The sequence below is a fragment of the Enoplosus armatus genome, chromosome 16 (genome assembly GCF_043641665.1).
Source record: "Enoplosus armatus isolate fEnoArm2 chromosome 16, fEnoArm2.hap1, whole genome shotgun sequence".
NCBI lineage: Eukaryota > Metazoa > Chordata > Actinopteri > Centrarchiformes > Enoplosidae > Enoplosus > Enoplosus armatus.
This window is the reverse complement of record NC_092195.1, coordinates 1,271,594-1,295,440: the sequence shown is the minus strand read 5'-3', so window position 1 is coordinate 1,295,440 and position 23,847 is coordinate 1,271,594. Positions and strand designations below refer to the sequence as shown.

The window sequence follows — 23,847 nt, the reverse complement described above, 5'->3', positions numbered from 1 at the left end:
CTTCACTTTGAAGAGAATATAGATAGATATAGATATATAGACAGATAGATATAGAGTATAAACACAACGAGGCTGTGAAGGCGGACTAGTGAGTAGACGACTTTCCGTGTTTCGGCATGAAGACGTTTAATGTCCGCGACAACCTCTGTATTCTCATTTAGCCGCTTGTTAGCAACCGCCTTTTTTAAGACACGTAAAAGCTTCACAATTCACGAGTGGGGGCATCTGCTGACGCATTTTATGTTGTAGAACAAAACGATGACATCTCTTAAGCTTGTGTTAAGTTGTTCTGGTTCCTGGCAAGGGCTCGTCCGGAATTTGAACCCCAGACCTCTCGCACCCTAAGCGAGAATCATATCCCTAGACCTACGAACCACAAGAAGCCATTTCAGTGCCTAAGAATGACTCACATCGCATCACTGCAAATAAAATCAGAAGTGCTCATTTTTCCATCACTTTGTTGGAGCCATGCTAGCAGTTTTCCTTTGTGCTAAACTAGGCTATACAGCTCCTGGACATATCCAATACCTTTCACACAAAGGTTCCAAGAAATGTTGCAACTCTTTCTCCAATTTGGAAAACAAGAGTAGCGCATCTTTTATGGTTGGTGATGCCATTTTCCAAGAGAACTGATTGGTCAGTAGGCTGTGCTTTTATTCGAGTTGATCTGTTATCTCTGTGGCTTCACCACTAGAAGTGAACCTCCTTTGTAACCCTGAAAACCCAGGGTTACAGCTGAAGTTACCACGCTTCAAAGTACAGGCCTCTGGTCACTTATCTTTGAGAGATGAAGGGTGGAAACCTGCAATGGTAACCTGCAATGATAGCAAGATGGATTCACTGTAGGCCGACTTGTTTGCGGACGAGGACAGAGTTCTTCAGTGCTCTGAAGGATTTGTAGCTCCTCCAGATTGTGTGAGTTACTGTCAAACAAAGATCTCATCAATAACCTAAAGTTAAAGAAGTGCATTGTACCCCACAAGAGACTCATTTGCAGAAAAGTGCTCTGAGGGATTTATAGCTTTGTATAGCCAGACTCTGTTAGATATAGTCTGACAAGGGTCTTATTGAGAGATCTAAGTTACAAAATTGCTTCACATTGTATTGTTTTAAGGGCTCGTCCGGGATTTGAACCCCGGACCTCTCGCACCCTAAGCGAGAATCATACCCCTAGACCAACGAGCCACGAGAAGCCTCTCTCGTGTCAAAGACTAATTCATATCCCATCGTTCCATCACTTTGTTGGAGCCATGCTAGCAGTTTTCCTTTGTGCTAAACTAGGCTAAACAGCGCCTCGACATATCCAATACCTTTCACACAAAGGTTCCGAGAAATGTTGCAACTCTTTCTCCAACTTGGAAAACAAGAGTAGTGCATCTTTTATGGTCTTCTACTCCAAATTAGGTTGTGTGGCCAATCGCAAACCTTTGCAGCATCTGACCAATCGCAAACATGGACTCCTCTACTGGCGGCAGAGCGTGCACTGAGCTCCACGGGATCTTCTATGATTGGTGATGATGATCTGTTATCTCTGTTATAAAGTTTTGGATCATCTGTGGGCTCCAGTGAGCTCCTCCAGAGCTTAAGAATAGATAGGCTTCACCACTACGACACCGATAATCAAGTTATGTTCGTCTTTTTTAACGGTCTCGAACATAACCTGCTGGTAGCTGAGCAGGTTAGGCGTGCAGCACAAGTTACCATGGCGATGTACTCCAGTTAGAAGTGAACCTCCTTCGTAACCCTGAAAACCCAGGGTTACAGCTGAAGTTACCACGCTTCAAAGTACAGGCCTCTGGTCACTTCTCTTTGAGAGACGAGGGGTGGAAACCCGCAATGGTAACAAGATGGATTCACTGTAGGCCGACATGTTCGCGGACAAGGAGAGAGTTCTTCAGTGCTCTGAAGGATTTGTAGCTCCTCCAGATTGTGTGAGTTACTGTCAAACAAAGATCTCATCAATGACCTTAAGTTAAGGAAATGCATTATACCCCACAAGGTGTCCTGGGTAAGGGCTCGTCCGGGATTTGAACCCGGGACCTCTCGCACCCTAAGCGAGAATCATACCCCTAGACCAACGAGCCATGAAGACCTCCTAGTTTGTCAAAGAACAATTCAGATTCCATCACTTTTGAATTACAGAAGGAACAGCTTTGCAAATATAAAACTCGGCATAGGTAAAAAGAAGGTTGCATCTATCTTAAGTAATGCTAACCATCTCGAACATAACCTGTTCCGGAGCAGGTTAGGTGTGGAGCACAAGTTACCACGGTGATGCACTTTGCTGGAACCATGCCAGCAGTTTTCCCCCGCTTCAAGTCTTTGTGCTAAACTAGACTAAACAGATCCTGGACATATCCACCACATACAAGTTTCAGAGAAATGTGGCAACTCTTTTCTTAAGAACACTGTGTTAGTTTGCCCAAAGTTAAAGAGTCGCGTTATGCCCAGCAACCTGTTTTTGGCAAGGGCTTGTCCGGGATTAGACTCGACCAAAGAGCCACAAGAACCATGCTGGGAGTGGACACGACAAGAGACTCATTTGCAGAAAAGTGCTCTGAGAGATTTATATCTTTGTATAGCCAGACTCTGTTAGATACTGTCTATTATTGATTTTATTTATTGAGAGACCTAAATTAAAGGACTGCTTCACATTACGCTGTTTTAAGGGCTCGTCCGGGAATTGAACCCGGGACCTCTTGCACCCTAAGCGAGAATCATACCCCTAGACCAACGAGCCACGAGAATCCTCTTCTGTGTCAAAGAACGACTCATATTCCATCACTGCTGAAATACAGTAGGAACAGCTTTGCAGGTAAAAAGCAATAAAAGGTTATCAGCTGCCATTTGGAACTACTTTCTGTGAAAGAAAATAGTCCTTGTGAAAACTCCTGACAGTACATTCTGTGGATTATCCGGAGAAACGGGACACCGTGTCTGTAGTTTTTGTTTGTTTGTTTGTTTGTTTGTGTGGTTGTGAGAAATCTGGTCAACTCCACTGTTGTTGGCAGATATCACGAAACCTGGAGACACAACGTCGCTTCATGCACATCTTCGCAAAGTTTTCCTAAAACCTCCACAGGCCAAGTGAAAGCAGCATCTCTGGTTTGCGGGTTATCTCAATTCCACCCCTCACTCACAGCTCAGGGTGATTATGGTCTGAATGGCCATCAGTGGATCTTGTATCGCTCAAAACACATTCACGGTTGAAATCGCGAACCATGTGAGCCAAAGGCAGCTGTGTTTGCGTCCCTAAAACTGACATTTATCACAGTTGGCTTCTGCGGCCTGCTGGGACTTGCGGGCAGGTCAAGGGGCCGGCTGTGGGTCTCTGGTGGAAGGACGTTTGGCATTGCTGTTACGTGAGAAATATTCAGTAAATAAACAAGAATCTGATCCACAGTTTACGTTTTGGTCACAAGGAGGGTTTACCTGCAAGGCGTTAGCTCCTCACGCAGTCAACAAATCCCTTATGCTGAGGCAAACCGGCAATGAACGCATCCTATATCTTATTCCTCCACTGTCGTCCGAAAACGACTAAAAACACATCAGTAGTGTATTTGGACTTAATACACCGTACTCACTACGGCACCAAATGTGGATTGATCCGCCGCTGAAAACAGCCCCCGCAAATGCACCATTTCCTCCCGCGCGAGTGATGTTTAGGAAGGGACCGAACGAAACTGTCAGGGGTCTTTCATTTTTGTTTTCTCACCCCAGAATTACATTTTGTTTCCAGACGTCCCTTGCGAGGTTTATTGTAAAAGCGATAAAAAGCAAGTCTCTCTGTTTGCCTGTCCCCATTCATTACAATGCTCATGGATACAAGTGATTAAACCGTATCTCTACCAGCAGGTGAAGGTGTCATATAAAGTTGGCCCATAACAGTTGGCCCAGGTCACACATTCAGGGGTGCTTTGCCCCTTCAAGTTAATGAGTGGGAACCAGTTTTTGACATTTTGGGGGACCATATTCTAACACCTCTTTCCTTCAGAGTAAGTGGTGCTCTCTTTTCGGCTGCCAAAGTTCAGCGCTCAGATGTCTGAGAGCAGAGCTACAGGGAGATACGTGTGGGCTGAAGCCAAGAAACCGAGGCCGAGGACAGACAGCGAGGCATCGCAATGACATGTCGCATTCTTTCACGGACGAGTGGAAACCGGCCTGATTCCGGATCTGCGCGTCGATCGGGTGATGCCGGTCGACGAGAGAAACCACGAGTCAAGAGGTCTCCACACACACACACACACACACACACACACAAAAAAAGCATCTCTTCTTAAACAATACGCATTCATGCTTACTTTTGAACAGCGGCACAGAGTGCACAACGAAACGGACCTAAATCCGTCAAACCACAGTGCAATTTGATCGCATAGGGCCATAAAACGTCCCCCGCTTACTGAGAGCATAAACACATTCTGTCCTCCCCACAAAGCCACAGCCCAACACCACCCACCCACCCACTCGACATTCCCTCGCAGCACTTCCACATATATGTTTTTCAGGGCCACCCTGACTGCGCTGAACACATGGCGCACGGAAAAAGCATCCTCACGAACACGGCACTTCTGCGCCGGCGCGGGGGTTGACTTTTGAGACTCGGCCGCTTTGAACACTGACCCCGACCGTTGATTGGCTGTGTGGTTTGATCCCTGGCACGGTCGAAGATGGTTGCCTGAGAGAACAACTTGAATGTAGCCAAGTTTTAGGCTCTTTACTCTCAGTCCTTGTTCGCCACAAAGCCCACGCCTCCTCCTTTTGAAAACCAGGTGAAAAGAGTCACCTGGTTGAATGGCGCTGTCCTGTACTCCATGATTTAGCCACGTTTCGGTGAAGCAAAGGACATTACAGGTCCTGATATCCCGTTGGAAAACCGATGCGTGGCACGGAAGGTCGTCCAGTTTATTGTCCAACGCCTGTACGTTCATTGGCTGGCAGGGTCACAGCCGGTGCTGCTGGTCTTGCTTGCCCATGTGGTTAGGATCATAGCTGGCGTCCCCTCCGCTTTACCCTTGATGTTTACTTTTGAAAAGTAAAAGTCCTGAGTGTGCAGGAGGAGAGTTTGCAAAGTGGTGAGTTGACCATTTCGCTATCTACATCAGTGATTCGTAGTTGTACCTTATCATCGAGCCAAATGGAGAGGCGACCGGAGCGGTCTTCTGGAAAGTGGTTCTATATACTCCAAGTGTTGCAGGAGTTTTGACCTCCTCAGACTTTTTCTTTCCCTTCCTCATGCACCTTGGAAGTATGTGAAATTGTGGCCAAGAAATCCCTCCCTACTCTTGCTTCTGCGAGAAAACAAACTGTACCAAAAGATCGTAGGCATGCGGCGCAGGAAAATGCAGACTGATTCATTTTTGGGCGCACAGATCCTCGAGCCAGAGACCCTAAATCCAGCTTAGGAGCAAGCTGAATAGGATAGCGGGAATTGAAGCCCCAGATCAAGTTATCGTCTGTTAACTAAACTTCTGCATTACTATTTAGTCGCGTGTGTATTATCATACAGGGGTGAAAATCTAAACTGAAGACGCGAATTATTTGTTTATAACGTGCTCACACTGTGCGTATTCCTTCGGCCGTGTTTAATTAAACTATGTCAAAGTAACTGACCGAGGGGTGTACGTGACCATCAGGAGCGTGGGAGGTGTGTGTGTATGATGGTCAGCTTTGCATCTGTCTACTGTAGCTCTCTCTCTCACACACACACACACACACACTTTGTGGTAGTGGTCCAACAAGCAAAAACAGTAATCACGATGGATCCTTGTGTCTGCTACCTCTGGGCACAGACAGCCACCCCCCCCCCTCACCCACCCCACGATCTCTCTCTGACCGGTGAGTCAAACATGTTTTTTTTTTCTTGTTTGCTTGTCTTGTGAAATCAGAATCGGCTCTCGTCTGTCTTGTAAACAGGAAACACTGGCTTCGGATCCCAGCGGTAACTGCCTGCCCCAAGCCCTGTACAGTGTATGACAAAACGCATAGGTGAATATACAGTATTTATACAAGCCCACTGCATGCATTTTTTTTGTTTTTGTGTTGTTGTTATTTTCCTCTCTGCACAGCATGTCTTGGCGTCACACAAATGCTCAACAGTCTGAGAAAGAGACAAAAAGGCAGAAAGAGAGTGGCAGTCGTGAAAACCCAGGAGGTTTGCGTGTTTGCAGCAGATAAGGAACGCCAAAGTGCAGAGGGAAGCCGAGATCAGATTAGATCGGAGGAGGGAAAACAGCCTCCTCCCTCCGCTCATCCCTCCCTTCTGCTCTGTACACTAGCTTTCAAGGGTGTTTGGCACAATTTTTATCTATCTCCGCGAGCCTATTTTTAACAGCCCTGCCACAGCGCTCTATGTAACGCTGTAACAGAGAAGGAAGGAACCTCTGAAAATACAACTGTTACGTGAGCGCTGAGTAACTTCCCACACTGGTTGCAGTGGAAGTGAGGAGTGTAAAAAAAAAAAAAAAAAAAGGTTGGACGGAGCAAAGAGAAAGAGAGAGTGCAAGAGAAAGGTTTTTACCAATATGGGTCAGGCCTAGATCAGTTCTGTTTTAGTGCCTCTAGCACCTCCTGTAGGCCATTAAGTAGAATGCAGCCTATCCCTGTTATTTTGGCTGTTTGCGTTCGCATTGGTTGTTTAGAGTCACGTGATCAGTCCAGGGCAAGCAAGCAAGCAAGCCTCATTTTCTACCCTCCTTGGACGTTAGAAGCCCCTAAACCAAAAAAACACACACATACACGCATCCTAGTGCTCCCCTCTCAACTGAAATGGACTGAACTGGAACTTTAATTGCCGGACTCTTAAGTTACAAATCGGTCGACTGAGGCTTTGATGCTAATTCTGCACGGCGTCTCCGCTCTCCTGAAAAGGTCAAAGGTCAACGTGAGACTCTCTCGCGTCACGAGAGTGACGTTAGCGCAGTGACGCTTGCGAGGTCAAAACAAAAAACGCGCCCGACACGGTTTGCAGCGCACCATCAGATGCAAAGTGTGGAAGACATTTGTATTTTATAAGGAGTAAGGACAACTGCACCAGAGTCTGGCCATTTGTAAGGTCTGTAGAACAGTGATTAGTTACCTCAACACTCACCTGGTGACACGGCAGGTATGACGCCTACGCGGGTGTTTCGGTTTACCCCGTTAACTGGCGACTCTCAGCCGAAATGCATCTGTTGTTGTCGTGGTTACGACGGCTGTTGAAAGCAGCAAGGTAACACGTAGCTGTCCTTGTAGACGCCTTTGTTTAGTTTTTCATCAAGACGCACCTCTTTGATTAGTCTCGTTTGAGGAAACGTGTCACGCAGGCGGCTAACGCTCAGTCGCATTGTGAACGCTGCTTGTTACGTCATTTGCTGTCAAGTCTGTGTGAGCAGCAGAAACACTCGGGGGTTCCCTGGTCTTTCATGAAATATACAGTATCTATTTGAAGGTAAGCCATGCTGCTTTTATAGAATTGGCTTATTTTCATTTAGAATGGAAAATGAACGCCTACATTAAACAGATGTTAAGAACGGTATCGGATTGCACCGAATCGCACCGAATGGTTCTGTGTGAGAACGAATCGTCCCTGAATCTGGATACGTATCGGATCGTCTTATAAGGGAGAGATGCTTTCTAAAACCTCTTCCAACCCCCTCGATAAGGCTACTGTTTACTGTGCTCTGCCCCAGCGGGTGGAGCAGATTCCAGTGAACATCATCAAGGGTTAACCGCTGTCTGTCGGAGCCTCAGTCCTACTGCCGCCACATCAGGGAGCCCAGATCAGAGCTTGCCGTGCTGCATGCAGGGATCCCCGGGCTCCTCCTCCGAGGCTCCTACATTTCCAGCAGTTGCCTCCCCCCCCCCCCCCCCCCCCCCTTCTCACTCAAACTCACATCTTCCCCGACGCACCTCTGTCTCGACTGAAGCGCGTCGACCCTTTGATAATAAGCCACGTGCTCTGAATCGATTCGCGGCACGCATGCAGAATTCGATATTGCTGGCATCAAAGACAGAAGTGGCGTTTGCGCAGAGGAGAATAGGGGCATGATAAATGTATGGAAATCCCTGATGCTTACGTTCCCTTTTTAAAAACTTTTTTTAGACCCACTTGTAATGCCAGTCACATAGCCTTTTCTTTCAACCTTACGAAACTCGGTCTCTTTCGCCTGAACTCTCGGTGATAACAATCCTGACAAACTTGAGGAGCACAGGGAAAGATTCTTTCCCCTCTTGAGTGTCACACGGCCGTCATGGATGAATCGCCACATGGGCCTGCTGGGCTCAGGCTCTCGGGGGCCCAAGGGATTGCGGGGCGGGCCCTAGAGGTCTCAGCATGCAAACCAGTTTGTACAAAGTGTTCTGAATGATCACACCAGAACACGCAGTCACAGCCTCCTCCTGGCTGCGCCCCATTGTCTCCCTGAAGAATCCTGGGCCTTCTTTGTAGACTCCATCATACACGTGGAGATAATGGCACGCACTTTTAGACGGTCTCTCCTGGAAGACAAGTAATGCATCGATCAAATAGGGTGCTGCAGGAATGAGTCCTAAAACCCGGATTTTGGGTTGGATGCCTGAAATAAGGTCTGTGGTTACACACAAGCTGAAGAGATTTCAACGTTTTGTTCTACGACACAAATTGCGTCAGTAGATACCCCCCCCACTCATGAATTTCGAAGCTTTTACGTGTCTTAAAAAAAGGGTGGTTGCTAACAAGCGGCTAAATGAGACTACAGAGGTTGTCGCGGACATTAAACGTCTTCATGCCGAAAACGCGGAAAGTCATCTACTCACTAGTCCGCCTTTTAGGTAGATATCTATATCTATCTATATTCTCTTAAAGTGAAGCTCAGCGGTGGCGACGTTGAAGTAATGCGACCGTGCTGTAGTTCCTTTATAGCCTAACGTTAGCTTTTTACTTCTGGTGATTCCATTTACGCTTCAAAAGTCACAAAAGTGGTGTTCACTAGTGAAGATTATCTCGCTGAACAAAACGTGTAAGAGTCATAAACTTTTGTTTTGCCACAGAGTTTATTTTCTGCAATAACAAATAAATAATCCCATTGGCTTTTAGTCGAGGGAACCAGGGCGACGCTAACTTCCGGGTTTATAGGACAATGTTTTGCTACATAACATCTGGCCGTATGAAAATTAATCTTAATGAGAAACGTTTTTTTCACCACTATCATTATCGCACTGTATTAAATGTTTTACTGACTTTAGATAGAAGTGTGGGTATTTACTGTCACTGTTATCGTCACTGGTAGTTTTATGGCTGTTGATTTCTGTTTTAGATTTTTCTTTTGTTTATGATGTGATGTTTACTTGTGTGGACCCCTGGAAGAGTAGCTGCAACCTTGGGAGTGGCCAATGGGGGTCCAAATAAATCAATCAAATAAATACTATTATTATTTTATGCACAGTGCATATTTAGAAAACGGTAAGGGTACAGTAAAGCAGTAGTAAAGTAAAGTTCCCCCAGCTGACTTCGCACTCAGATGGCAGAGGGGGTTTAGAGCATGACATTTCCTGGCCAAATCAAACCCTCTCCAAGCCCAAACTTCTTTTTTACCTGTGATTCATGGTGAATCATCACTAAACACAACCTCCCTTCAAAGTCAGTAGGAATCAACCTATGTTGGCTTTGAAGGCTACCAATATTTGAGCTCTTATGCCCCCCACCACCTTGTACCTTATATGCCGCTGTGATATTTCACACACGTTCTCCATCAGTCGGATTGGGGCTTGTGTTCCCAACGCATGTAGCAATGGGTTTAAGAGAAGAAGACTCTAGGAAGGGAGGGGGGTGCACACCAAAAGAACAGATAATCACTCCTACAGTGAAGAGGGCTTTGACGTCTGCTGGGGAAAAACAAAGCTCACCGTCAGTAGGTCATGAGGTTCAAAGGTAGCAGCGGCGGTGTGTAAGAGGCGGGGGGTGAAAATGAATAATAAATATAAAGGCCACCACTTCTGAAGGTGGTACATGTTCATTTTTGTACTAAGGTCACAGCAGAGATAAAGCATGTATCTTATAGAGCCCTTTTCTGTTAGTAAACATTACGCAGTTTTTTTGTGGGCGGAGGCAGAGTAATGCCCTGAACGCGTTAGCTAACGCTACCTAGCAAGTTTTGTCGGCTTGTTTTTTAACACTGGCTGAAGAAAATACGAGTTTCTCTGTTTCACTCTGTTAAAGTTAACATGAACCAACCAGCCAGTACACTCAGTGGATGGATGATCTGACAGGATTACCTCCGGTGGAGTGGGCTGACATTTAGCGCTACGCCTACCTGACAGAGAAACCAAGCGTATATAGTAAAAAGAAACTGAGGGCGTGTAAATCTTTACACGCCTATAACTACGTCCTGAATGGTCATGTACAAGACTTGAAACGCAAAAGTTTTAACAGATGACTTTTGTCTCTGGCCGTACAAACTTAGCTAGTGCGCTAAAAGAGTTAGCTTAACCAGAGAAATCACCTGTTCCTATATAACTATATAACACCTATATAACCTTACACAATTTATTTAACCTTTGATTCTTTTGACCGTCAGCGGCAGCTCGTAAGTGATCACATTTCAATTTGGAGCCATGACTCCTTCCATTCTGGCACCCAACAACACAGCAAGATGATGTTTTCGGGAGGTTACGTAGCCGACTACTCTGAGGTGATTCCTGTTTCGCCTCCAGTGTTTCGCCTCCAGCGAACGCCGTGACGGAGTCATGACGTCTGCGCTAAAAGGGTCTATTACAGCTGTGCAACCGCGTTAATGGAATCATATCTTCTGTCGCCACTCATGTAAAGAAGAGCAAGTATCTACACAGATTGGATACCTTTTTATTGGAGGCTGAGATGTTATATTTCATACTCTCCAACACACAAGTTTGTGTAATTTGGAATTGAAGCCTTATGGGAATACGGTATGTTGCGTGTACGAAGTGGATTTTGGGCAGGCACGCAACAAAAGACAACAGTCGCTCTTGTCGCGTCCTGGGAGCAGCTTTGCCCGTCGCCATGTGCGTAGCTCTCAGACCTCTGCAGACATTTCCTGTCCTCTGAAGCTGGCTCTGCGGAGTCCTCACCTGAGGTGAAATTACCAGACAGCAGGGATGAACAAGGATAGGTCCGGGATGATCCCTCCATTCTGTTCTAGGAAGTTCCTTTTATTTTCTGGTAATGAAAAAAAAAAAAAAAAAAAAAAAAGCCCAACATAATGTCCCCCCCTTTTTCATTTGGACACAGGAAAGAAAGTGGTGGAAGCAGACAGAGTGAACTAAACCTGCTGAGGCTTCTTCATGGCTGATAGCTGAAACCTCCCTGTTTGACCCAGCAGAGTGAATGCTTGGCTAATAATTCTCACAACAGTGAGCTTTTATGACAGTTCGGAAGAGAAAGATGGAGTGAATAATGGCCACAGGAAGTACAAGAAGCTTTCACGGGGGCCGGGTATAAGGAGCAACACAATGTATAGATGGATACAGTAATTCTAAAGTTCGAAAAATTCGACAGTAATTGAGTTTGAGTTGCCTGATGAGACTTTGCAAATATACCGTAGGGCCTTCTGTAGACCCGGTAGTGTGAATGTGACGCCTCAATGCGACGCCTTTGCTTTTACCGTACTTTCAGGAGGAGGGACATCTCTTTGCAGAGTTACCCTAAGTTATGTTTACGCTTGAGAAACTTCGAATGTACTGTCTTGGACCTTGGACTTCCTGTGGTCAGCTGGTCGCCATCTACAGCTTCCCCTCGTGACTGTGTCCTCTCGCCTCTCTTATACAACCTGTATATTGCACTGCTTCAACGCTGACGAGAGCAGCTCGGCCGTCTTCGGAATGACGGAGCAAGTCAGAACCCAGTAGCTGATGATGACATTTCTTCAAGACGGTGGTTAAACAGTCAGAAGTAGAGTCTAATTTGTCAAATGAGTGAATGACTACTTTTTGCTGTACACTGAATTCACTGCAGTGTCTTTTACATCATAATCTTGTTTTATATTTCATTGAGGATAGCCTCGCCTCTATGTGGTGTGAGCGGCATCCACCTTACTTCCAGAGCATTATGTGAAAATACAAGCATATGACAAACATCAGAAAATGAGGTATTCAACCTTCACATGGGCTACTGGCTACCTACTGTATGTACACAAAGTCAAGTGTATCATCTTTATGGTGTGACTATGTAGGGCTTTCAAATGACTTACAAGCTGAGTCTAGATTAGAACCAGCAAACCCTTTTTTTTTTCTTCTAAGACACGGACATCATACAACCAGAAAATGCGTGTCCTGCTGAAAATGCGCGTGAAATGCGGGCAGCTGCGATAAATCGCAAAAGCCTTGCTGAGAATGTAATCTAATAAAGAGCATTCCATGTGCAAACGAATCCACCCTCAAGCTCAAGCACATTTTGTCTTTAAAGCTTTGACTGACATCTAGTGGTGAAAGATCAGAGCTGCACCCGCTGGACGGTGAATATTGATAGAACTAATCAACAATTCATAATTGATTTCCCAATTCAATTAAATGTATCAATGAACAGTAACATTTCAACTTTGGTCAAGTCAAATCAAGTATCAGTCTAGATTTTCAAAGTTACATCTCTTCCAAACATTATACACCCGCAAGAAATATCAGCACTTACTTTCAGGATTGCAGATATGATGAATAATGTATACATGTATCTCCTCTCTGCTCTTAGGGCAGAAATGTTGACGTTGAAAAAGACGCCGGTTGAGGTGGTTCGGGCGTCTGATCAGGAATGCCTCCTGGGCGCCTTCCTTTGGTGCTCTTTCAGGCACGTCCAACTGGTAAGAGGGGTGGACCCAGGATTACATATCTCATTTGGCCTGGGAACGCCTCGGGATGTGTCTCAGACAGTAGGCTACACAAACAAAATGTGCGTTATACAATACTATATTTATACAATAATACTATATTATTACTCTATAATTACGCCAGCTGTTTGTGTTGTTGTTAAACTGATACCACCGGGTGAATGAGTGAAATGGATGGCCAAGAACAGTGTGTTTGTATTCGCTATGGATCAAGCAGCTAAATCAGAGGAGTTATGGGCTTTGGGAGAGGGTGGTTTTTTTTTTAAAGGTGAGGTCCAAACACCACTGGTGGGTACCCCCAGGTTTTGCTCCACTCGTTACCAGGTCCCCCTATTGTGAATCACATGCCCCACAGACAGCATGCAACGCTAAGCCGAGCACCCTTATCACCAATCTGAGTTAGCCAATCAGATTGGTGAGTCTACTGCAGACCAACCTACGAGGCAACAAGAGTGACAGCGACGATTCTTTGCGTTAACACCTAAAAATAAAGTGTGTTAACATGACCAAACTCTACATGTTTACATGCTTTTTAATGTCTAAACAAGAAATCTAATAAACCTAATAAACAGACGTAATTTACGCAAATAGCCTTCCATGCATTCTTGTTGCATTAACGCGTAAAAATAAAGTGTGTTGACATGACCAAACTCCACTTGTTAACGCGTTTTAATGTCGTCTAAACAAGGAATCTAATAAACCTAATAAATAAATAGACATTTTTTGCGCAAATGGCCTTCCATACATTTTTGTTGCGTTAACACCTAAAAATAAAGTGTGTCAACATGACCAAACTCCACTTGTTTACATGCTTTTTTAATGTCTAAACAAGAAATCTAATAAACCTAATAAATAAATAAAGACATTATTTGCGCAAATGGCGTTCCATGCATTCTTGTTGCGTTGGCGCGTAAAAATAAAGTGCGTTGACATGACCAAAGTCTACGTATTAACAGAGATTTGATGTTTCGACGACATTAAAATGCATAAGATGTTATTTGCCCCAATGGCCCTCCATACATTTGCGCTAGGTGGAGCGACACACTGTTATGGGTGAACGGACCGCAACAAATAGTCTTGTCATTCCAAGATAGTGCTAAAAAGTATATAATAAATAACTGTAAAAGCAATGTGCAAAATATTATCAAGAGCTTTACTACAGTGTACACTGTTGTTTACACAAAAGGGCAAAGTGCAGTTACAGTTAGGGGTAGGGGTAGGGGTTGTTAAAAAGGTTTCTCACAGAGATCAGAGGTCAACTCCACTCGAGCGGTCTAACCTGATAAAATAAGGGTCCTGCTGGAGGGATATAAACCCCTTTCCAACAACCTGGCAACCCCGACGTTCTTCTTAACGCCTCATACCTGATCCATACAGCATCAGTTAATGCGTTATGAACTAGTCATAGAGAACTACACCAGTGTACGCGGACACCAGCGCACTTTCTCAAAAAAGACTGCAGACCACCCTATGCTATAATTGTCTTGTTAATTAACTGTCTCATTAGTTTGAATTAAACCGAATTAAAATGAAATGCAGTGCCTTGTTAGAAAGCGATGCCAGCGTGGCTCACAGGAGCAAAACCGGTTTAATATAACTGAATGTGTTCCATTGATATTACTGAGGATTCACCCCCCCACCCCCCCCTCCAGAGATTGCTAAACACGGCAGAAAATGAACATTCGAACTAAATACGTGCTCTCCCAACTGTCAAGACCAGTGGAGCCACTAGGGGGCTCCGTCTCCAAGGTAGTCACTAAGAACAGCTGCTGCTGCTTCCAGCAAAATCTAACTTCATTCATTGTCTGCAGCCTGTAACCAAGGTGGTGTTAAATAAAATGTGTATTATAGAGTGGAGCTATGACTGTGCCTCCAGACCTGCAGGTTACCAGACAGTGTGTGTGTGTGTGTGTGTGGGGGGGGGGGGGGTGCACTCTGCTTTCAACATTCCAATTCCGAAAAAAGATAAGATGTGGATGAATTTGAGCCTCATGTAGACAGAGCCTGAGACACGACATATTATGGAAATATTATAATAGGCTGAGCTACACAGCAATCTCTGCTACGCGCCGCCGGGAGTGAAATTGGAAAGCAAAAAAAAAAATGGAAGTTGGAAGTAACCCCCCCCCCCCCAAAAAAAAAAATCCTATGTTAGGTAGATGATAAATAATTGAATTTTTCAATATGCAAATATGGCACCAGCATCTTAGTAGTGATGGCGCCCTATTGTCCCTTCAGAGGTAGCAACAGCTATGTTAGCATATCTTATATATTATCATTTAAACGTGTCCGGACGAAGTTATCCCTCTCGGTGTCTTTTAGTGGGCAAATAATAATAATAATAACAATAATAATAATAATAATAATAAAGCTAAGCTAATTGGCAATAGAGGTGTACGGACCCCATATTGAGAGTGTCGACCTGATTCACCGCAAGCTAAGTTGTTTACATCTTTTCAGATTGTATACGTTGTCCGCACGAGCGTGCTGGGACAGGAAGGAGCCGGGTTAACGGCAGGATAACGCGTTTACTTGCGCCCCGGGGTTACAGCGAATCCCCGCCGACGAGCCCCGAATATGTGCGTGAGCCGTGGCACTTTGGACGCTGCAGGCGCGGAGAGTTTCCTTCCGTCGGACACGTTCGGACTGCGGACAGCGGCCCGCTGAGGGCTGCGCCGGAGCGCATTCGTTCCGATGAGAGTAATGACGTTTCCTGTCGTCCAACCGCACTGCTGTCACTGCTGTGTTCGCCCTGTCTTGGGTCTTTGTCGTGTACACGCGTGCGTAGCAACCCGGTGTAACAAGAAATTAGGTTTCTGCAGTAAATGCGCGGCAACCGTGTTTCTCTTAATCCCAGACTCCAGCCAAGTTAGCTTGCGCCCGCGTTAAGGAATTCATATAAAACGCTTACAACGGCCCGGTTCCTTTAGTGAATGTAAACGTACACATTGTTTCTTTAGCCCCATTGGAGTTAACATGGCTCTCCATCCAGACACAGACAACAACACTACTATCAGCCAATCAGGCCTCTCTCTGGCTCCACCGCGGAAATGACCGACCAATCGGCGGTCTGAGTGCTTCCAGCTATAAGAGCCCGAGGACCAATCAGCTGTCTGTCTGGGTCTGCTGGGTGAAACGAGCAGCCACTCGGCTGTCTGTCTGGGCTTCACGGAGTGACTGCCTGGCCAATGAGCTGTCTGTCTGGCTGCACCGAGGGGGTGAGCGTCTGCCAAGGCCCAATCAGCGGCTCAGTGCTGCCTGCCGGTGCCGGGGACTGGTGGTGAGGAGCCGCTGCAGCGCGTCAGGACCGGACCGTGAACCCGGAGACGGTACACACCGAGGCGAAAGGAGACACAGGTGAGTCCGAGGATGTACGCGAGGCCTGGCTCCGGCGGGAGATGTTTTGAAATGGCAGCGGCGGGATTCACGTCGCGGCCGGACGGCTAGTTGTTGTGTCGTTTTCCACCGGTGAATATGCTGATATGCTGATTCGCTGATAGACAATAGAGCGGCTTTGCTTTGCTATTTATCGATGCGGGCTGACATGTTGGCGACCAGCAGCCGTCGCCTTCAACTGTTAATTTACATTTAAAGGTCTGGAGTCGCAGCGAGGAACATCAGCGGGCGTCTAAATCCTCCCCGGTGGACTGTGTTTTGATATTAACCGAGCTGTTAACCGGCGGTGTTGTGATTTCATTGTGATGGGAACGTTGTGCGGAATGCCTCCAATCCGTTTCATTGTTTGATCCAGAGTCTCTAGGGGTTAACTCCGACCGGAGAAAGAGCCAGGGTCCCCCCCCCCCTCCTCCACCAACCCCCCCCAAATACGTGTTAATGCTCGTTTTAAAGAGCACCGGGATGAAACGAGATGGTGGGACGTCTTTTTATTTTTTTTTCTTCTTTTTTTTTCTCCCCCTATTGAAGCAAAGCTGCGCGAAGTGGCGGATTAAAAACGCGTTAGGAGGAGGAGGAGGAGGAAGAGGAGGAGGAGGAGGAGGAGGGAGGCCGGGGGGGTGCTGATGGCTCACAGCAATTAGGAAGAAAAATTCGAAATGCATCAGCCATTTACGTAGAGGCTCAACTGGCTCCATATGCACCTAAATGGCTGCCTGGCGCCTGACAGCACAGCCAACGTTTTTACTGTAAGGGCAAGGGCTTTATTCAGGGCCGAGCGGCTCTGACGGCGTCCTGAGCGGCGGATTAAACGGAGGTAGACGTCTAGATGACGTTGGAGACCAAACGGGAATCAATATTTAATGTGTGCTGCCTATTATTCTGCAGTATACAGGCAGGAGGGAGGGAGGGTGGGGGTGGTGGTGGTGGTGGTGGTGGGCTCGTTCCGTGTGTTGTTGACCAAGTATTGGTCTCTGCTGCTCAAAAGCAGATGGATTCACATGTAAGAGGCTGCCATCACTTTGTCTTTGTGGCCGTGGGCCGTTGTGTTGTTGTCAAGCAGTACATTCGAATATATGTTCCAGTCCTCTGAAAATGGAGAGTGGTTACATGAGGTGAACAGGGAAGGTGTGTGTGTGTGTGTGGTGTGTATATAGTGGCATGATAATGTAAACCCCTCCTTCCATTTCAAAAAAAATGTGTAGGAATTTAGTCGTTTTAAAGCTGCAGTTGAGATGTGTGTATATATATATATATATATATATATATATATATATGGTGTGGTTTTTGTCATTCAAACCAGCTTTGGATGAGGAAAGCTTTGTCAATAAAAAAAAAAGAAAAAAAAAATCTGTTGACATGAAAAGTTGACAGACGGCGGGTTGTCATTGGCTGTCACGTCTCGCCGTGGAAACCTGCACCCCTGTCACTTTTTCCTCAGCACAGTATATCACTTTCAACCCAGCTGTGTGTCCACCACCACCGCCACCGCCGCCGCCGCTCACCTCACAAATCTTCATCTGAACGTGGAAGTGAAGTAGCCCCCCTACAGCCTTTTTTTTTTGGGGGGGGGGGTTCTGAGATAATAAAAAAAAAAAAAAGAAAGAAGTTGGCAGACTTGATACACTCAGCCCCTCCACTCACATAGTGATAGTGGGTCTTGTATGAATGAATGGTCCCTGCTGTTGAAGAGTGTGAATGAACTGTAGTATTCTGAATGATGGAGTCCTTCCTCTTCCTATTTCCAGCTCCAGAGTCCCCCGGCAGCCCCAGTGGCATACAGATGAAGACTACACCATGCTCTTATGACAGATTTGTGCGGTATCTGTAGAGTGTTGGGGTTTAGTTTTTCGCGAACGTGCAATTAAGGATTTGATGTTTCGGACGCCAACGCGTAGCTGGTCCTCATTGAAATGATGCAGATTTACGATCAGGTTTACTCATAACTAGGTGTAGAAGGGCATTGGAATTGCTCGTGGAGAGATTTCCAGCTGTTTTGGCTCTTTTTAATTTATACGGTGTATCTACCTTAGCACTGGCTGCCCCCCCCCTTTTCCCCACTCCACCCTTAGAGCCCCAAACCATCCTGCTGTTTTGTTACCTACCTGTCAAAGCAGCAGTAGTTAAGCTGTATTTAACCACTGTTTTCCCAGTTTGGCCGGGTTACGGAACCTCTGCATTTTTAGGGGAACAGTTTCCAGCTGAGCTATGGAGTCGTACAAAAGTTCTACGTCTGTATATTAAACAACAAGGATAAACAACATTTGTAACAGCTGCTTCTTCAAATGGAAGTTTACAGGAGGGGTTGGACATTAGCGCCACCCGCCAAAATGCAGCGGGTGGATTTACCCAGCTCCGACCGGATGACGCCCCAAACATGCGCGCGCACATTTTCGCTGGAACGTCAAGGGAGTCAAAACTAAAGTCTGTTCTGCTCGGCTAGTCACGTCTGACTCCGATGTCGCTGTGATTGGCTAGTTACGTGCTAGCTAACTGATTGGTTGTTTGATTCAGACGGGGTCCAGTTTTTTTTTTTTTTTTTAAACTAAATACAAAGAAACCCTTCAATTAAATGTTGTCAGTGACATGCAATCGTCAAAATGTGTTATTTCAACCCCAATTATGATTATTAATATTGTATAAAGTATCATTATTGATACCCTATTTACCTTATGAAATTGCTTAAATCTTGCAGTTCTTGTTTTATTATTCTTTCACATGCACACACTGCAGGTTAAAACAACAAAGCGGCTGGTGGACCAAAAAAAAGTGAATTCCCAACCCTGGTCTGTTGACATAATAGTAAAATATTAAATTGAAGCAATACATTCCTCAGTGTGTGCCGTATTGACAAAGAAAGCGGAGTGCTCCTGCTCGCGGAGCCGTGCCAGCAGTGCCTACATGTACCACGATGCATTGCGGCCGAGCAAGCTAGCGGCTGGGTGCTGCGAATCAGAATTTCACAAAGTTGCAGAGCGAAAGAATTCCTCCATTTTGACCCTTGATAACTGTATCGTTGCCTTCAAAGCACGTCTATAAAGCAAACTTGCATACAGCAGCAACACGCATACTGGCGAGGAACGGGCTTCTGTACAACAACGAAGCTAACGCTGCAGTAGTTCCACAAATTCAACGTGAAAAACAGTTACCGGCGTCCAACCTGTTACTCTCTGTATTTAGTTGGCTCCAAATGAGGCGGTCCATCAGTCCAAATCTCTCGCCCCAGCCTGTGGGAGTACCACGCCAGCCTGTAGCGGTGACTTTGTTTGCCAAAACGCAGCGTTAGGTGACAAATACTCACTCAGGGGGGCTTTTTTTTTTTTCCAGTTTATTTCCGGGATCCTGAAGAAGGTCTCCAGCACACCTCTGTCCAAGTGAGTAAAACGTTCATGCATAGTAATGCATGCACACGGGCTCTCGGGGTCGTCGTTGTCGCTGCCGCCAGCGACAGCATCCAACAAATACTGCCCACCCTCGAAATTCACTACGGCAGAATGATTCAGAGGGCAAGCTGAGCAAACCACCAGTCGCCGCTTGCTCTAGGCAGCTCAGGTTGGCCCCCCAGCCCCCGCATGCAGACAAAATTTAAGCTAGTCTAGTCAAGTGTTGTTTTGACTGTCCGTGGAGGCAATGCGGAAGTACAATCTGCAGTTCGAACAACAGCCCTAGAGCCAGCAAAAGTAATCAACGCAGAGCTCTGGGTGCAGGCAACACGGAGGGAAGTTCAACATTATTCGTTTATAATACCATATACTACCCGCATTGCAACGACACAAAGCTGGATTAAAAACCGTGGACCACGTCTGCAAGTCCCTCAGTCACCGCTCGGGCTTCAGGTGAAACTAGGTCTTAAGGCGTCGCGCAGCTGGCCCGAGGCTCACCTCCCAACCAGACGCAGAGAAAAGTTGCAGAACGCGCTGAACGACCGACGGCGCGCGCGACTCCACAGTTTATCCGTGTAGCTAGCAGCCCAAGGATAAAGCTTGTGTGTTCTTTCCAGGACGTCCCGCCCGTGACGGAGAATCAGTCTCGTGGACCCAGTCGCATATCCTGTACAGAGGCACACGAACCCAGGCACGAAGCATGTTGTCGCATCGGATTTTTGTGTGAATGAATAATGGCGGGAGCAAACATGCGTCCGTTTTATGTATTGCAGCAGCGCTTTGAGGTACGTTTGTAAAACTGAATCTTTTTCTCCTGATATATAACATGTACGGTTTTGTTATTCCTAGCAACCAAGGAAAAACAAACTTAAACGGCAAGAGAGTGGTGTCGAGGCCACAAAGACGCACACAAAGTTGAGAGATTAGGGAGGCTGTGGGATGCACCCCCCCCCCCCCCCCTCCCGTTTTCCAGTGTGGACATTCGGAAAACTTTTTTTTTTTTGTTTTTTTTAGACATGTGACCTAGTTCGATTCGAGCGTTCCAAAAGAAGCTCTAAAAATGCCTCCAGTGTTGACCATGAAATTAGACGTTGTTGAGGCGGGGCTGTGGCCCAAAAGAATAACGTTGAGGTGTCCCAAAAGCAGAACCTTAAGAAAAGATGGGTCATAGAGCCGAGATCTCGTTGGCTGGTTTTGTGTATGATTGCCAACACTAGCAACTTCACTTCACTTGTGGAGCAGTGTGGCTTGTATTCAGGCTGAGTTCAACATGTCGTGAACTCCGCGACACGTTCCAACTCATTCACGTTGAGTGGATATTGGGGCGGAACCTACATCTCTTATCGACTCCCATCATTTCCGAAACGTAATTTCTTTGTTGAAAACTGGAGCGCCTCAGTAATAATCTGTAGTCTTAACTAGGGCTGAAAGTCCAGGATTCGAATCAGCATCAGCATCATCATCATCATCATCATTTCGGTCCCCAGCAGTAGCTGCAGAGTGAGCGCTCCTCACTTTCACCGCTCTCTGCCCTTTGATGTCAAGCGTCGGCCCCCCCCCAAAAAAAAAAGATGCCTGACAAGAAAGATTTTTGCACTTATGTGAACGGGGGAGCTGTAACAAACGGGGGTGGGGGGATCGAACCTGTGTTTTAATCCCCTAATGGCAGGACTGCCGCGGGCGACTGGACAAACCAGTTTTGAAGCAGCACTGTACCACTGCAGTGTCAGTGAAACGCTACTGATATGAAGCTACTATAACTGCAAAGTTACTTTAACATTAGTGATGTTAACATGAACCAGCTCTGAGAGAGACCACTGATCTAATCTATGGAGAGGAAGGCGGAGAAGGACCATTTGGGACTGAAATCTTTGTTTCACTGTCTACCCTTAGCATCAATGTATATGTGTGTGTGTGTGTGTGTGTGTGTGTGAGAGAGATGGGAGGTGTTTGACGTTGAAACCTTTGCTTCAGACTTTAATCACGCAATCAGGCTGGTTGCACCTTTTTAAAAGGGTGTCACTTACTAAGGGTGCTCTGATCAGGATTTTTGGGCCGGCACAGATCACGGGGGCCCTATTTCAAGCCTTAAATTTATTGTGTAGCATTATTTATTTAATTTGAACTATTGTTGCAGTTTAACGTTGCGCATCAAGTATTAAAATTAAGAGACGATGACGTATCATGAATTGACAACTGTTCAGTTATTAGCAGGCAACCAAAGATTTCTAACGCGCCGGTCTGCAACGTGAGTGTATCGTTTCCGTAGCGACAATTATCTGTGTCCATTCTTAACTGCTGGCTTTTCAGGCTTTTTTCTTTCTTTCTTTTTTTTTTTTTTTGTAGCTTGATATATTTGTATATAAATTGGAAACTTCTTCTCAGTAGGTGTAATTGTTGTTGTCTTTGTGTCTTTTGTATTGCCCCCATTTCAACCAAATAGTTCCAGGTGCTGAGGAGCCGCAGGAACTAAACTCGGGAACTGTTCCCGCTCGCGTCTCCACCAGAAGTTAGAATAAGAAAAGAGGATAGTGATTGTGAGTTTTCTCATATTGATGAAACAGTGAAAACATTAAGAGTCGCAAGCGAAGCTTCAGCCGAGCTTGAGTCGAGCTGAGGCCCGGGCCAGTTCACGCCGCTGCAACTTTTACCCCCCCAGCACTTCCATCTCGCCGCGAACCTTTGGTCTAAACTGGCCTGTAGCCTGAATGTGGGCAGTGAGTTTAGGCAGAGAAATCAAATCGGCCGTGTTCTGATGTGCAACTGAAACTGACCTGCTGTGTCACAGTAGAGTTGGACTCTCTACAGCAAAGAGGGTCAGGAGAGCCTGCATGCATGGCTTTGTGTTTTGAGAAGAGAAATCCGCACGATCAACCCTTCATTTTGGAGTGGTCGCGGGCAACACCCGTAACGTGGCGCTAATTGATTTGTGTCATTCTAATGGAAGGCGTGTAAAATGCAATAAAAGCAGGGGGGTGGCGCGCGGCAACTGTAGGGAAATGAAAGGGGAGTGGGGGAAATTGCCGCTTCATTTGTCTCAAAAGTCGGTTACAGAAATGGCCCAGCAGTCGGTGGTAGTGCAGCCGTGACTAATCCAGCCGGTGAATAAGCAGTGTGCAGATCATTGCTGCATTGCTGTGCTGCATTTAGCCAGGTGCTGCACAAGGTCACCCGAGTCAACTTGTCTGAATGCAATCGACCTAATGCTCACTGTACACTGAAGGGCACAGCCGGGATCGGGGGTTTAATGAAATACAGTGCGTTTCTGCATTGGAATCTTTACAAACACCTGGGTGATCTCTTGTGATCTGCGGGTTTGCGATTAGTACCATGATACTGAGATGGATCATATTGAGAGGAGTGTTCGCACTGTTATCACATTTCTTCTTCAAATGCTTTTAAAACGATTACAGCAAATGCTTGTATGTCCTTACAAACGTCACGATGCTATGCTATGCTGTGCTGTCACAAAAGTGCAGTGTGTGAATGCTAAACGCTGAGGAAAAGTAAAGTGAATGTAATTTTAATCATTTTAAAAATGAAAAACAATCTAAATGCAGTTTGAGGCGCTTCCATCTTGTCAGTCAAGTCACAGAAAAAATACTGCAATGAATATGATCACATGTCTGTTCAGGTTTATTTCTCTGTAAATTACATTATGTATGTGTATATATATGTGTGTATATGTTTATATGTGTATATATACATATATACATATATATACATACTGTATGTGTACATATACATATATACACGTGTGTGTGTGTGTATATATACAGTATATGTGTGTATATATACATATATACATGTATACATATACACATATACTGTATGTGTATATGTACATATATACGTGTGTGTGTGTGTATGTATGTATGTGTATATGTGTATGTATATATATATATACGTATATATATATATATGTACGTATATATATGTGTATGTATGTATAAATATATATATATATACGTATATATATACATATATATGTATGCTTGCCTTTTTGACCAGTAAAAACTACCTCATGCCTTTCACAGTACATGTGACATTTTGCTGTAATGGTCTGTCATACTTCAAATGTTGCCTACCATGACAGAGTTATTAATAAATATGTTTTTTTATTTTTAAAAAGCAGTTCTTTAATGAAGACTAGTCAGGGGTTTAGGTGGCATGATATTTTCCATTTTTCTACAGTCCGGTACCAACGACTAAAGCGTTCTACATAGATTTCAGCAGCGGCGGACGAAAAAAAACAACCTGCA

At 45.5% G+C, this 23,847-nt stretch overlaps 1 protein-coding gene and 3 non-coding genes across 4 annotated transcripts in view; 1 reads left to right on the top strand and 3 right to left on the bottom strand.

The window, feature by feature from the left end:
- Positions 1-1,113: 1,113 nt before the first annotated feature.
- trnap-agg (transfer RNA proline (anticodon AGG)) lies at positions 1,114-1,185 on the bottom strand. Its single transcript has one exon. It is a non-coding gene; the product is annotated as a tRNA-Pro (tRNA).
- An 827-nt stretch (positions 1,186-2,012) lies between these two features.
- trnap-agg (transfer RNA proline (anticodon AGG)) lies at positions 2,013-2,084 on the bottom strand. The gene has a single exon. It is a non-coding gene; the product is annotated as a tRNA-Pro (tRNA).
- Positions 2,085-2,668: 584 nt separating this feature from the next.
- On the bottom strand, positions 2,669-2,740 carry trnap-agg (transfer RNA proline (anticodon AGG)). The gene has a single exon. It is a non-coding gene; the product is annotated as a tRNA-Pro (tRNA).
- Positions 2,741-16,084: 13,344 nt separating this feature from the next.
- gatad2b (GATA zinc finger domain containing 2B) overlaps positions 16,085-23,847 on the top strand; it is a 34,494-nt gene continuing 26,731 nt past the window's right edge. The window contains exon 1 of the mRNA XM_070922090.1: positions 16,085-16,166. The gene's annotated coding sequence lies outside the window, so the exon portion shown is untranslated. The remainder of the gene's footprint in view (positions 16,167-23,847) is intronic.